The sequence below is a fragment of the Globicephala melas genome, chromosome 8, assembly GCF_963455315.2.
Source record: "Globicephala melas chromosome 8, mGloMel1.2, whole genome shotgun sequence".
In the NCBI taxonomy this organism is placed as follows: domain Eukaryota; kingdom Metazoa; phylum Chordata; class Mammalia; order Artiodactyla; family Delphinidae; genus Globicephala; species Globicephala melas.
The window spans coordinates 13,872,791-13,886,797 of NC_083321.1; the positions used below are offsets into that span (position 1 = coordinate 13,872,791).

Genomic DNA, 14,007 nt, shown 5'->3' on the forward strand with positions numbered 1-14,007 from the left:
CCACACTCTTTGTACTTGACTCTGACTGCCTGCTGGTCTTTGCCAGTCTTCTCCTTCACTCCAGTGACTGTGTTTCTCTCTGGTCTTAACTTCTTCCCCATTGGCACTGACCTCACAGGTCTGGGGTCTCACCATGCCTTTCCCCCAGGCCCGCCTAAGTTATAAAACCAGAGAAGATGCCGTCAAATTACAAAGGTCTCCCAGCAAGCATCTGGTTAAGAACCTGAGGTCAAATCCCGCTCTGTCACTCCAAGCAAGCCATTTCACCTCTCTAAGCCTTAATTCACTTATCTATAAAATGGGGCTAGCAATGATGCATCCTACAGAGCCCTTGTGAAGAGAAAATGAGCTAATATATGTGCTCAGCACATGGTGAGTGTCCTATAGATGGTAACTTCAAAAGGCGTGGGAAGAAAGGATTGGAGTTGCTGCTGAAGCACCTCTGGACCTTCAAGGTCCTGGCTGACCAGGGTCCATTCACTGGTCATTTTCCCGGAGGTCTAATTTTCCCACATTCCAGTTGGCTGAGTAATGAGGCTGCCCTTTCCCCGGTCTGTACGAGTGGAGTTCTCATGGCTGAAAGAAGAAAGTGTGTTGCCTGGAACTGGCACGTGCCCTGTTTTGGGCACCACTGATGGCAGTCTGGATGGCTGAGCGATGGGCACAAGGAACTCGAGTGTCCTTGCTGCAGGATCTACTGTACGTATGTCTGAGCACTGTGAGGCCCCTACCTGCCTGCTTCTCAGCAGAGTCAGCCTCTGATTTTTTCTGGAAGGACAAGGCTGTGACAGTCCAGGCCCTCCTCTGGGCTTTCTCTTCTGTGCTGTGGGGCAAGAGGTCTAGTAGCCACTCAAAAACTTCCTTGTGTTCAGCGTAGTGTTACAGAATCTTGGGACTCCAGAGCTCGAGAAGGCATCAAACAGAACCCTAGACCGTAAGAGGGTGGGGGCAGGAGCCCAGAGGGCCCTCTTGGTAGACTGTACATTGTTAGTGCTAGAAAGGTCCTCAGTGTGGACACAGAATGACACAGAGAGCCTCGGGCAGAGCCATGGGACATTACAGCTGGAGGGGACTTGGGATGTTTCTGCTGGAAGGTAGGCTAGAGTGTGTTTAATTCAACTTTCTGATTTTATAGCTGGGTCTGTGAAGAATTTTCTAGAGATGAGGTCCATGCTACTGCTTTACGTGTTTAGGCTGCGGCAGAGAGAAAGACAAATGTTTATAGTTTATCTGTGATGTTGTCATTTCAGGTTAAGAGAAGAAAAATAGTGACTGGGCATTTATTCCACCAATATTTATAGACCTCTTCTGTGCTAGGCCCAAGAGGAGTGAAACAACGTAAGGTTAGAAGTGGCAGAAAAGTAATGTGAGCTGGTTTCAACAAAAGGACATTTATTGGCTCACAAAACTGGAAGCCCAGAGGTAGAATGGGTGTCATGGACTGAATTGTGACCTCCTCCCAAACTCATATGTCGAAGCCTTAACCTCAATGGGACTATATCTGGGGACAGGGATAATTAAGGTTAAAAGAGGTCATAGGATGGAACCCTAATCCGATGGGACTGGTGTCTTTATAAGAAGAGGAAGAGATAACAGACTGCTCTCTCTCTCTGCAAGCACACAGGAAGGAGGCCATGTGAGGACACAATGACAAGGTGGCTGTCTGCAAGCCATGAACAGAGGCCTCACCAGAAACCAACCCTGGACTTTTAGCCCTCTAGAACGATGAGAAAGTAAATTTCTATTGTTTAAGCCCACCAGTCTGTAGTGTTTTGTTATGACGACCCAAGCAGACAAGACAGTGGACCTCAGAGTTGTTTAGTCCAGAAACTCTGACTCCATTTCCCTGCAGTTCTCTCAGCTCTGCCCTCCTTGTTTGTAGCCCATGTATTAGGCTGGTAGCAAGAGCACTGCGATAGTTCCAGGCCCAGCAATGTGCAGAGGAAGAGAAAGAGAGAAGGTTGCTCCACGATGTTCCCTCATAAAAACAAGAGAGATCTTTCCCTGAAACCCCTATTAAACCTTTCCTTGTATCTCACTGGCCCTTAGGTCACAGGCCTAAAAGACTCCAAACAGAAGTGTAAGCAAAACAGAAGTTTATGTCTCTTTCATATCATAGAAGAGTTAGGAAAAAAAGCCATCCAAGACTGATAGGTGGGCTCCACCATCCTCCAAATGTGCCTTCCCTCTCTAGGTCCAGGGAGACTGTTCCAATTTCTATTACCTCTCAGAAAGGGGAGGAAGGGCAGGGGAAGGACAAGGGAGCACATGCACATTCTTTGCGAAGTGGTACAATAGCTTAGAAGTGGTACAATCGTGTCTGCTCACAGTCCTTTGGTGAGAACTTAGACTTGTGGCTACATCAAGCTGCAGGGAGGCTGGGAAATGCAGTCCTTACCAGGCAGCTATCCGCTTGGCCCCAAACTGGGAGTAATGTTACTAAAGAAGGGGAGAGCGGATATTAGGGAACCAGAGAAGTCTCTACCACACACTGATTAGTTCAGGCCCAGGTTCCCGAACCAATTCTTGAGAAGGGTGGTGGGCCCACCCCTGGAGCTGGGCAAGGGGTCAGCTTCCCTTGAGGCATATGGGCTTGCTTCAGCCTCTGTACTCTGGGTCTGTTTGTTACGGCAACTTAGCTTGTCTGCTAAATAATACACTGTGCCTTGTATACTCCTTAGGAAGCTGGAAGTGGGGTGAATGGGTCTTGGGTAATCAACCAGCAGGGTCCACTGCATTGCCTGCCTTTGAGGCCCTCTGACTCTAGGAGAGGGACAGATTTAAATACGTCACTATGGGTCAACATAACAAATGGTAAACTAGCAGCAATATATAAATCCCAGTGAAAACAGAGGGAAGAATTTAGAGAAGGCTTCTAAGAAGGGATAAAGGATATCATGAGTTCATTTTGTCTGGGTCTTAAAGGATATGTGGGAATTCCCCCAAATGATTTTGGTTGGGAAAGAGCCTTTCAGATAAAGAGAACAGCAAAATCACAGAGGCGTGAAGGCCTACAGGGTGTGGCTAGTGGTCTGGTGTGGCTAGGGAGTGGGAGGGCGGGAGTGATCTTGGAAGCAGTTAACAAAGGGCACCTGAGAGCCGGGGGTGGGGGTGGGGGTGGGGGAGGCAGAAGCCCGTCTGACAAGCCTCTGGAAGCCATGCAGGGTTTCTAAGCCAGCAGAGACATGGGCAGATCTGTGTCTTTCTCTGAGGTAGAGACTGGAGGATGACTCGTTAGGAAGCTATTTCACAAATTCGGCTGAGTAATGAAGAGAGCCTGCATCAGGGCTGTGGTGGTGGGAAAGGAGACAAGGAGATAGTCTGCAGAGAGATTTTGGTGGCAGAACTGACAGAACTTGGTAACCGGGTGACTGAGGGGGGTTGAGCAATGCCAAGGAAGAGGGGGGAGTTAAATATGATCCTAAGTTTATTTGCTTGTGCTAGAAATCTGGAGAAGGAGTACAAGGAAAGCAAGTTTTGGGGGTGAGAGGAGAAAACAACTACCCACTGTCCTCAGCCTGGTCCATGACAGACTTCTCTGGGTCCCTTGAATGTATGACGTTCTCTCTTAGCTCAGCGCTTCTGAACACTCTGTGCCTACTCCATGGAACACTGCGTCACCCTCAAATCTCCAGCTGGCTAATTCCTCATTTCCTCTAAGAGCCTTTCTTGACAACCTCCTCCAACTTAGGTGAGAAGCCCTCTTCGATTTTCCTGTAGTACCCCAGGGCTTTTCTCTACAAGCCTCTAACTCAGGCTTGTTTAATCACTCCGTCACTTCCATGAGGGACCACATCTGTCTTGCTTGTGGCTTCATCCTCAACACCTTGTCCAGTGCCTGGGCACTTGTGCTGGGTTTGAGGTATTCAACAGTTGTCAATGGAACTAGGAATTGGCCAGTAGTTTCTATCAGGGCTCATTCAGATGTAATGCAAAGCAATGAGGCCACCGTGGGGACAGGTGACATGACCCTTTAATAGGCCTGGATCACTCTAGACCAGTGGTTTTCAACCAGGGGTGATTCTCTCAGACAAAGACATTTGGCGTGTCTGGAGGCATTTCGGGTAGTCCTGACTTGTATAAGTGTGTATGTGTGTGCTACTGCGTCCAGTGGGTAGAGGCCAGGGATGTTGCTAAACATCCTACACAACGCACAAGATAGCTCCCCACAACAAAAGGAGTATCCAAGCCGACATGCCAGTAGTGCCCAAGTTGAGAAACCCTGCTCTAGAGATGGGTGAGCCAACTGGATGGCCAAGCGCCCATTTGGAGTACTGGCTTCTATGGCCCAACTGAGGAAGAGCAAGAGAAGCTTAGTAGCTGTCACAAGAAATATGGACTTGTGATGTGCAGCCAGGAACCACCTTGGATGGGTCTCAGTCAAAGGCCCAACACCTTGGGCAGTTTCTCCTTAACTCAACTCCCGGCTGTAAGCCCAGGAGGCCCAGCCTGGCACTCGCCTCTCTCTGACTCACCCCACTGGGTTTCTCTTGCTCTTTGGTGGAAGTGGCCACCGCACACTCTTCCCACCCCATCTGCCTCGCTGATTATTTTCAGCTTGGCTTGCAGAGGCCCAACGCTGCAATTACACCCCGACCTCAATGGCTCCTTCTGAAAATAACATTTGGGTCGAAGAAAACCTCAGTCTGGTGGGCTGGATTTTATACTAAACAGTTAAAGAGTGGGTGTGGGCTTGGGGGTGGGATGGGGACAAGGGAGTGGCAGGATGGTACAATTAAGAGAAGAGTCTGGAAGAAGGGGAAGGAAAAGGAAGGGAAGAGAGGGAAGGAGTGGCGGCAAGGGCTGCTGCAGAAAAAAAAATATATTTACGGGGCAGGGGTCAGCCATCTTTTAGAAGTCTTATGCCAAGTCTTCATTTAAACCCCTAATTGAGGGTTTTGTTTGCTGAAATAACTCACCCCTACCCCCAGTCGTTGAGGCCTGGGAAATTCATGTCTGCCTGGGGCCAGATGGATTAGTCTACGGGCATACCAATCTTTGTCCTAGCTAGTGACCAGATTTTCCGACCCCCAAACAGGAGCCACATGGTTTGACACAGGATTTTTGTTCTCTTTCCAGGCGAGCAAGGCAGTCTGGGAAATGTAGTTTCAACGCCGATAGGTGGAATTTATAAGCAGTTCCATGGTCAGTGGAGGAGAGAAGACAGGACCTTCAAAGTAGGGATTCCCAGGGAAATTAGAGATTTATGGGTTACTTTAATTCAGAGAAGAGAAGAAAACACTAGAAAAGAGAAACTTTGTCCCACCCAGGGGGCGGGGGAATAAGGAGAGAAAGACCTGGAAGCGCATTTTGGATTCCAAAGGAAGCGGACAGAGAGAAGGCTGTGTGAGGTGAGATTTGGGAATATAGGCAAAAGAGTCCCACACGTTAGTTAAAAGCTCAGTTCTGCAGTCAGTCAGACTTGGGTTCAAATCTGGAGTGTGCTAACCACCTGGGGGATCTCGGCAGTAACTTAGCCTCTTTTTAGGCCAGCAGTATAGGTCTAGAGCGAGGCTAGTAGAGTTTGCATCCTGGCTCTGTGACCTTAAGCAAGTTCCCTAACCTCTCTGTGGCTCACTTTTCTCCTCTGTAAAATGTAAACAACACCCACCTTCTAAGGTGTCCTAAGGACTTAGAATCTTAGAACAGTGCCTGGGACATTGGCAACCACTCAGCATATGTTAGCTATTGTTATTACCTCTGGAGTTTTTCTTCAAATGTAGTAGACAAGACACATTTTAGCTAACACATACTTTTTTAATTTGACTAGTTATGAGTTTATTTTCAAGTGTATTAAAATATATGACTAGCACATCAGAGCTGTGGTTTCACTAATGTTGCTTCAGGCAAGGCTATGTAGAAAAAGGGAATCGATTTAAAGTTAATTTTAAAAATAAGGAAAGTTAATAAAATAAAAGTCAACTTAAAATATATAATATAGGAGGAATGTGAGTATGGAAGAAAATCATGCAGGCAATACCTAAATGGCTCAAAAATTTGGAAAAAAATCCGTGATGCCATGTTCCTTTTTGCTTATAAAACCTTCTAAGGCACATGGGTGGAGAAATGAAGGAGGAAAGATACTGATCTAGATGCTATCAAAACTTTGCCTCTTTTCTCCTCTGTAACCACTCTTCTTCCCTCTTTGAGAATTCAGTAGAAGGGCCCAAGCAAGCGAGACCTGACGCCCTAGTGAGCTTTGGAACCCCGAAAGCATTGCGGACTTGGGGGGCTCGGGGAAGAGAGGCCGAGCTCTGGAAACCGAAAGCCAACTCCCCAACTTCGCTCTCCTGTCGCGTTTAGGGCGATTCGGGCCTCTCTGATTTTTTTGGATCACTGGGTCAATCAGTCAGCCAATGCCTCGGGAGAAGTTTAATTAAGCTCAGATCGCCGGCGCGAGCTGCCAAAGGTCTCCCTGCCCGCCCCGCCCCCAGCACATCTGGTGAAAAGCTTCTCCCCCTCCCGGCAGGACGGGCCGCAGCCCGCGCAGGCGCATCGGCAGGACGCCCAGCGCCCCGCGGCCGGCTCGGCTCCCAGAACAGCGTTGCAAACTGTTGCATCAGACAGCAAGCAGCCGGCCGGGCCGCCAGGGTTTCTAGGAAGATAGGAAAGGTTTGAGATCTTCTGTGGTCGCTTGGGAGCGTTGGCGGCCACTCAAGGTGTTTACACGCTGGTAACACGATCCACTGAAGTCTCACGCTTGCGCCAGTCGGGGGGGGGGGGGTAGGGACTTAGCCACAGGTGAAATTCGCTGTACTTCAGCTGCTGCATCTGCTCCCACCCCAAGGCCTCAGGCTGGACCAACCGAACTGGGATTCGCTGTGCTTTACTAAGAGCCAGGGCCCTGAAGGAGTGAGCAGGGTTTGATTCCTCTTCCCAAGAACAAGAATGCCCCCGAGGAATTTCTCACTCTGTGAAAGTGCAAAACTAATTTCCACGGATAAGCGCTGTTGCCGATTCCCAAAAGGACTTGGAAAGATCCCAGTAGGAATGTTTAGTGGTTTCCAAATCTCTTCATCCAGCAGCTGAACACGCAGACACTGACCATCAAAAACTTCTTGGTGGGTGGACACATGTCCTCCTTCACAGATAGGCCTTCTTTTGGTACATCTCAGTCCCCATGTTATGAAGACTTTGGACATTAGCCAGAGGATGCACAGTCATGAACTCCGTGCAGACACAGCACACATATACAGGTTCTCTAGACCCAAACAGCTCTGCAACTCAGGTAATGGAAAAGTCTTCCTTACTCTCCCTCAGTCTTCTGGTCTCTGAGCCACTCCTTCCTCAAGGGGAGAGAAAATAATACTGTATCTAGAAGGGGTGGGCCAGTCTTGGGGGTGGGATGTTCAAGAAGAATGAGTACTGATTTAGAATCTACTTTCTAAAGGGATTTCCAAGGATGTAATCTGAATCCTACAGTTCAGTCCTCTCTCTCATTTTTTTTTTGGGGGGGGGGAGTGGGGGAATGGTTTAAAACCAAGAACATTCAGTATTAATGGATTTTCCAAAAAGACAAAACCCGGCAATTTACCTTATGCATTCTGTCTTTGCTAGGGTGTTGATGGTGGAAATCTATTCCATTTGAATAATCCTGAAAGCTAAAACAGGCCTAGTGTTCTTCCTTGCCCTCATTATTATGAATCACTCAGTCCCAAGATTCAATAGAAAAATGACCGAAAAGACTCATAAGCATTATCCCACACATCCTTTTGCCAGATAGTCACTGTTGTTTGTTTAAGCCAACATTTTCCCTTGGACAGTGGGGTATTATGGCACTATGGGATTTTTCACCAGAGTAGATGCTTCATAAATATGGCCTGAGCTATTTTGGTCAATAGTGATCTTATAAACAGAAGGAGTGACTACTAGAAAAGGAAGGAGCATGGGCTAGTGCTGGAGCTGGAGCATTTCTGAGCCCTGCTTCTGAAGTTATATCAGGACCCAAACCTTCAACCAAATAGGTGTCACCATAGTGGCGTCTGTGGTCACAGAGTGTGGTCTCAGGGAGCTGCCAGAAGTTGACAGAATGTCAGATATGTCTAAGCAACAGTCCTCACCTGGAGAAGCAAGTCATTTACTATTATGGGGCCTCTCCAGGCATAGAAGTTGGAGCCAGGAGGTCAGAAGCTAGGTGGGAATGGGAGAAAGTAACCTTCTGAGCTCATGTTAGGTTCTCTGCTGTACTGCTAGGATCTACACATCGTGGGCCCTCAATACATGTTTGTAGAATGAATGCACTGAAAGAATGAGGGAAGCAGCAGAGAGAGGAAAGGTCAAAGAGGTCTAAGAATTTTGCAAGAAGCAGCCTGGGATGTTCAGGACTCTCTGGTGTTGGGTAAGAGGGGAATCCTTGTAGTTCAAAGACGTAGGGGGAGAGAGTCACAACTGTTAAGTGACAAGTCTCAAGAAGTTCCTTCTGCTTTGGTTTCCCAGTTTGGAAAACCTCCAGTTAGTGATTCCAGAGCTGGCCAGTCAATCTCTTCAACCAAGCCTAGTGACATCATCAATCATTGCTTCACCTCGACAGAATTCCCGGAGCAAACTTCTGGAAAAGTAAGGGGTCTGAGGGAGGGTGTGTGACTGAGATCCAGAGGACAGGAAAATCCCCCAGAAGCCATCCTTTAAAGCCATAAGCAAAGTGGTGGCCCAGAGGACTAGATGATGGAGACAGACACTAAAAATGTGATTCGTTTTCCACATTCTGGGGGCACTCATAAATTCTCAACACTATACCCAGCCTAAACCCAGACAAACCTTCTGTTCTAAAGGCTTATGATCTAAATTCCTTGTGGAAAGTCTGTCTTTGAAATGTTTAAGGCACCTCATTTAATCCTCATTTTCACTTCAAGTCAGGTACCTCCTCCCTGAGAAACCCACCACATTTGAAGTTTGTAGCTGGCCTTCCTTCTGTTTTTGCTATTTATGTGCCAATTTAAAGGGTGGAGAGAGCCACATTAGTTTAAAAATAAAACACAAATAGCAAAATGAGTCTTGGTTAAAGTAAAAACCACAGAAGGGATTTTTTTTTTCCCTCTCATACTTTTCAGATTTTCCTAGAACCACCTTTATTTCCTCAGAGCCCAGACATAGAAAGTGAGTGGGCCTCTCCAGATGCTCTTCCAAGGGAAAGCGAACGCCTCATTCCTATTCTCCTCTGATTGCACCTTGAGGATTTGTTTTCCTATTTTAGACAATTGAGTCTCAGACTGGGTCTCAGAAAGCTATTGAAGCCTTTGCTACACATGTATTTTTGAGCCGTCTTAGAATAGATTTTGGTTTGTTTTTGCATGGTTTGTATCTTACCTCTTTTGTTCAGCTGTATCACCTTGTACATTCTGCGTGATGGGTGATGGGAACATCACTTTAAAGTCAGATACTCCTGGTAGATTCCCAGCATCGCTACTTACCAGTCTTGTGACCTCACCTGTCAAATGAGAATAACGATGCACACCTCTCAGGGCTGTAATGAGGATTAAGGAGTCAAGACACAGAGAAGACTCAGCACAAAACAAGCGCTTAATACACTGTAGCTATTATTAAAAAGAGATCCTTTTATCTCTTCACTCCTTCCTTAACCAATCCTCTCCTATTTTGGAGAAGGAAAGAAAGTTAGTCATCTGTTTCCATGGATGATTTTTATCAATTTTTGCATCACCAAAGGGTCTATCAGAAGGGGAGACAAGGCTGAGTTGACTTGTAAACACCTGGGCCTTTTAATGGGATGGGATCAGTGTTCTTGCCTCTCAAGAGGTGACCAAACCAGCAGTGCAGGGACAGGGGAAACATTGAAGGCCGATGGTTGGGTGGTAGGAGCACAGAAGATGGGGAAGAGTGGTCAGGAAAAGCAGGCCCAGGGCTAAGGCGAGGGGCCATATGGGGTGCCAGCTACCCGCTTTGGGGTTCTGAGTCTAGCTCCTGCAGGCCGAGGCCCGCCCACCCCGGGGTCTGGTAACCGTGGGACCCGAGGCGCGTGCGGCAGCGCCCTCTGCCGGCTGCGCGGGGCAAGCCGCCCGCCCGGCAGTTCTGCAGGTGGGACCCGGGATCCCTCTCGCTGCCTCCGCCCCCGCTCCATCCCTTCAGAGGACCTCGTGGCCCGGTCCCCGACCGGATTTCGGGAGAAGCGTCCCTATCTGACGCCTGTGGGCTGAGCAGAGACGATGCTCGGAAACATCCAATTCATCCGGGATCGGAGGCCGCGGGAACCCACCCAAAACCCGCAGAGGCTGCGCCTCTGGGACCCGGGGCCAAAGCCTGCTGGGCTGTCGGATCGCCTTTGGCCAAGACCACGGGTTCTGCGGACAGAGAGGAGCCCTGGGTTCGCTTTCTGCCTCATCCATTTTCCAGCTAGGTGACCTTGGGCAAGGTACTTAAATTTCCATGAGCCTTAATTTCCTCATCTTTAAGATGGAGAAAATGATCCCGACTTTAGTGGGTTGACATGACGATTACGTGGGATCAGACAGCCTGGGTTGGAATTCTGGCACTGACTTCAGCTAGCTGTGTGCCTGGGGCAAGTTACTTAACCTCTCTGTGCCCCGGTTCCCTTCAAAATAGGGATAATAAAGGTACTTACCTCCGAGGGTTGTTGCCTGCAAAGCGCTGAACACAGTGCCTGGCACAGAGTAAGCGCTCAATAAATGGTGGCTATTGTGGTTGTCGTTATTATTGTTCTTAAGACCGCTGAGCACACGAGCAGAACTCTAGCTGGCGGCTATTAGTCTTTCCTGGGTCCGGCTATTTCTTTCCGGGCATTGTTAAAATCTTTTACCAGGCGCTCGCGTCCTAATCAGTAGCCGAAGGACAGCCGGCCTTCCCGAGTTTGGAAAATCGAGGTTTCCCTGGAGGAGGGCCAAGAACGCGGCCACGGGCTGCAAGGACCGGGACCTCCCGGGAGGGTGCCTGCGCCACGCCGCCTCCGCCCGTGCCTCCATTAGCGCGCGTCAGAGCCGCAGTGACGTCGCCAGGTCCGCGGGCGGGGGGGAGGCGCGGCCTGGACAGGCGGGAGCCTGGGGTGACTGGGATGGCCGTGGTGGCCCGGCCGCGCGAGTGCCCTGCTGCCCCCGGCGGCTGCGGCCGAGGCAGCCCGAGGAGCTGCGGGAAGGCCCTGGCCAGGGTTGGCTCTCCCGCGCCTGCGGGCACTGGGCGCGCCGGGGCTCCGCCTGCAGCCCCCGCGCCCCGAGCCCACCCAGCCCCGCGCGGGGCTGACCTCCTGGCAGCCGCTTAGTGTCTGCGTGGTCTTTCCCCTCCTGTCCTCTCTTCCCCACACCCGCCCCAATCTTATTCCTTCTCGTCCCCAGCGACACGCTCAGTTTCTTCCTCCACCTTCCTTCTGGACCAACTCATTTGCTGTGAGTGGTTATTAACCACCCACAGGAGGCGCCTCCCACTCCAGGCTCCATCTGCAGCCCTCGGCGCGCCCATCTCTTCGCTGGCCTGGCCGGACAGTTCCACTTGGCTTGCCGTGCACGCATCTCCAACTCGCCGCGTCTGGTCCATCTCAGTGATGGCAGGACCATCATCCTAGACGCCTCGCCCCTCTAAACACCTCTCCAGGCACTCTCCATTTCTTCATTCTGATTCCAGCCAGCCTGGTTTAGGGGGCCGTCTCCCATTGGCTATTAACATATTCCCCTCAAGGATCTCCCTGCTGCGCTCCCGCCTCCTTCAAATCCATCCTCCACACACCGCCAGAGCGATTACCTGCAGTCATGCCTGGCCATGCCTTTCCCTGCTTAAGGCTGCCCAGCCTGGGACCCCAAGCCCTCTCTGTCTTCATGGACACCCTCCTCTGCCATTTTCTATCTGATACCTTTCAGAGCTAGCCCTGGGTGTTGCATCATGCTGGGACCACACTATTCAAGGTCTTCCGTACCTTTACTGCTGTTGGGCCCTATCGAGGGAATTTACTCCCCACTCCCCCTCCTGCCCCAGCTGGCTTCCTCTTACTCATTCCCCAAAGCTCAAGATGTGAGTCACGTCTTCAAGACTGCCTTCCCTGTTCTGCTATCTGGCTGAGTGAAGTGTCTCTGGACCCCCAAACTTTCTATCCCTGCTGCTTTAGTTGTATTTGGCATAAAGGCCTGATCTTTCAGGATGGCCTCTGAGGCCCTGCCTGGTCTGTACACTGCCCCCCACCTTCACCCACAACTCCAGCCTCTTCCTCCCTGGCTCTGGCCACAGTGGGGGTCTCAGTTCTCAGCCTCTGTGTTCACCTTCCCATGCCAGTGGCTTGGTACAGCCTGTTCTCTCTGTCTGTACCTTTCTGCCCTTTCTCAGCTACTCAACTTTTGGCTCTCATCCTAAGTAAGCATCATTTCCTCAGACTTCCTCCCCTGACCCTCCCCCACCCACCCCCAATTCAGTTGAATTCTCCTTTGATGGATCAAAGCATACAAAAACACCTACAGAGAATAATATTCTTAACACCTGTTTATTCTGTACCCCTTCCCTGGCACCCCCCCTCCTTGCCAAAGCTTAACATTTGCCGTAGTTTCTTCAAATCTTTTTTTAAGGACATAAAACTTCACAGATCTAGGTAGAGTCCTCTGAACTCATTTCTTAGTCCCTCCCCTAAGGTACCTGATCTCTTGCATTTGGGGTTTATCGTTCTCATTTATGCTTTTGTATTTTTTTACTACATATGTTTGTGCCTATAAACACTTCATAGAATTGTTTGGCATGTTTGTAAACTTTGAAGAAATGGCATTTACTGGATATATCATTGTGTAACTAGTTTTTTTCACTCAGCATTATGACTATGAAATGTAGCCACACATGTAGTTCTAGATCATACATTTTCACTGCTGATTCGGGTCCCATTGGATGAGTTCAACACACTTTACCCATCTCCTTCTGGAGAACATTCAGCTTATTTTCAATTTTTTTTTCATTAGAAACAATGCTACAATGAATATTTTTTATACCCATCCCTTTGTGTGAAAGTTAGCCACCCAGGAAGATTCTTGGGTGTGGAATCGCTGGCCTCAGGTCGTGTAAATTGGCAGCTTTACTGGGCACGGCTGAACAGTTTTTCAAAGCGGTTGTACCAGTTTACACTTCGATAGCAATATATGAGTTCCCGTGCTTGGCTTCCTCAACAACACTTGGTAATGTCAGGCTTTAAAACTTTTGCCAAGCTGGTGGGTGTGAAATGGTATTCCAGTGTTTTAATTTGCAATTCCCTGTTTACAAGAGAGACTGAGCATACTTTCATGTGTTTACTGGTTATTTGCCTTTCATCTTTTTAAAATTGCCTCTTGGTTTATTTGACAGTGCTTCTATTGGATTATCTCTTATTATGTGTAGGAGGCCTTTATATATTCTGGGTACTAATTCTTTGTCAGGCTGTAGCCCATCTGGTATCTCCTACTCCACTCAAGCGCAGTTTTAAATCTGTGTGATTGATTAATGGCTGACTTTCCCACTAGACTATAAGCTCTATGAGAAGAGGGACCAACCTCCACAAGGCATGTAGTATCGAACACATACCGGGACTTAATAGTAAATATTTCTGTACTGAGGTGTATTGACATTATTTGTCTTTTTACATGCTTATCACTTCATCCCTCATCCTCAGTGACCCACAAGGCTGTAAACTCCTTGAGAGCAGGAATCTGGAGCTATTTTATTCATTTTTTGTGTCTCCATCTTTGTATCTATCACAACATAACACCTCTGGCACAGAATACATATCCAGTCAGTTTTGCTTAATTTCCTTTGAGTTTTCTCTTTCTCTTCTTTCCTTTCTCCTTAACCCATCTTCTATCCCTAAGCCCAGTTATATTATCTATAAAATGAAGGAATATGAAAACCTCAGCTGTTTGTGAGAATCACACAATACAATGTATTCGAGGAAGTAGAGCAGTGCTTAGCACACAGTTAGCGCTCAATAAGTGGTGACTTTTCATTATCCCCAGAACAATCATTTTGGTGACTAAAGATACACTCTATTTAATTTTAACAGCAGAGTTCTTTCAGAGAGAGAATAAAACTGAACTTCCTGAA

The 14,007-nt window shown here is 48.6% G+C and overlaps 2 long non-coding RNA genes across 3 annotated transcripts in view; one reads left to right on the forward strand and one right to left on the reverse strand.

Moving 5' to 3' along the window:
- The window catches only part of LOC132597667 (uncharacterized), a 100,254-nt gene that overhangs the window by 33,363 nt on the left and 52,884 nt on the right, over positions 1-14,007 (forward strand). The window lies entirely within an intron of this gene.
- Positions 5,216-11,580, reverse strand: LOC132597666 (uncharacterized). 2 transcript variants are annotated; one of them, XR_009564856.1, is made up of 3 exons: positions 10,577-11,580; positions 9,307-9,427; positions 5,216-7,282 (listed from the first exon to the last, which is right to left on the reverse strand). It is a non-coding gene; the product is annotated as an uncharacterized lncRNA (long non-coding RNA). The 2 variants fall into 2 exon arrangements; XR_009564855.1 differs by lacking the exon at positions 5,216-7,282 and having other exon boundaries at positions 8,194-9,427.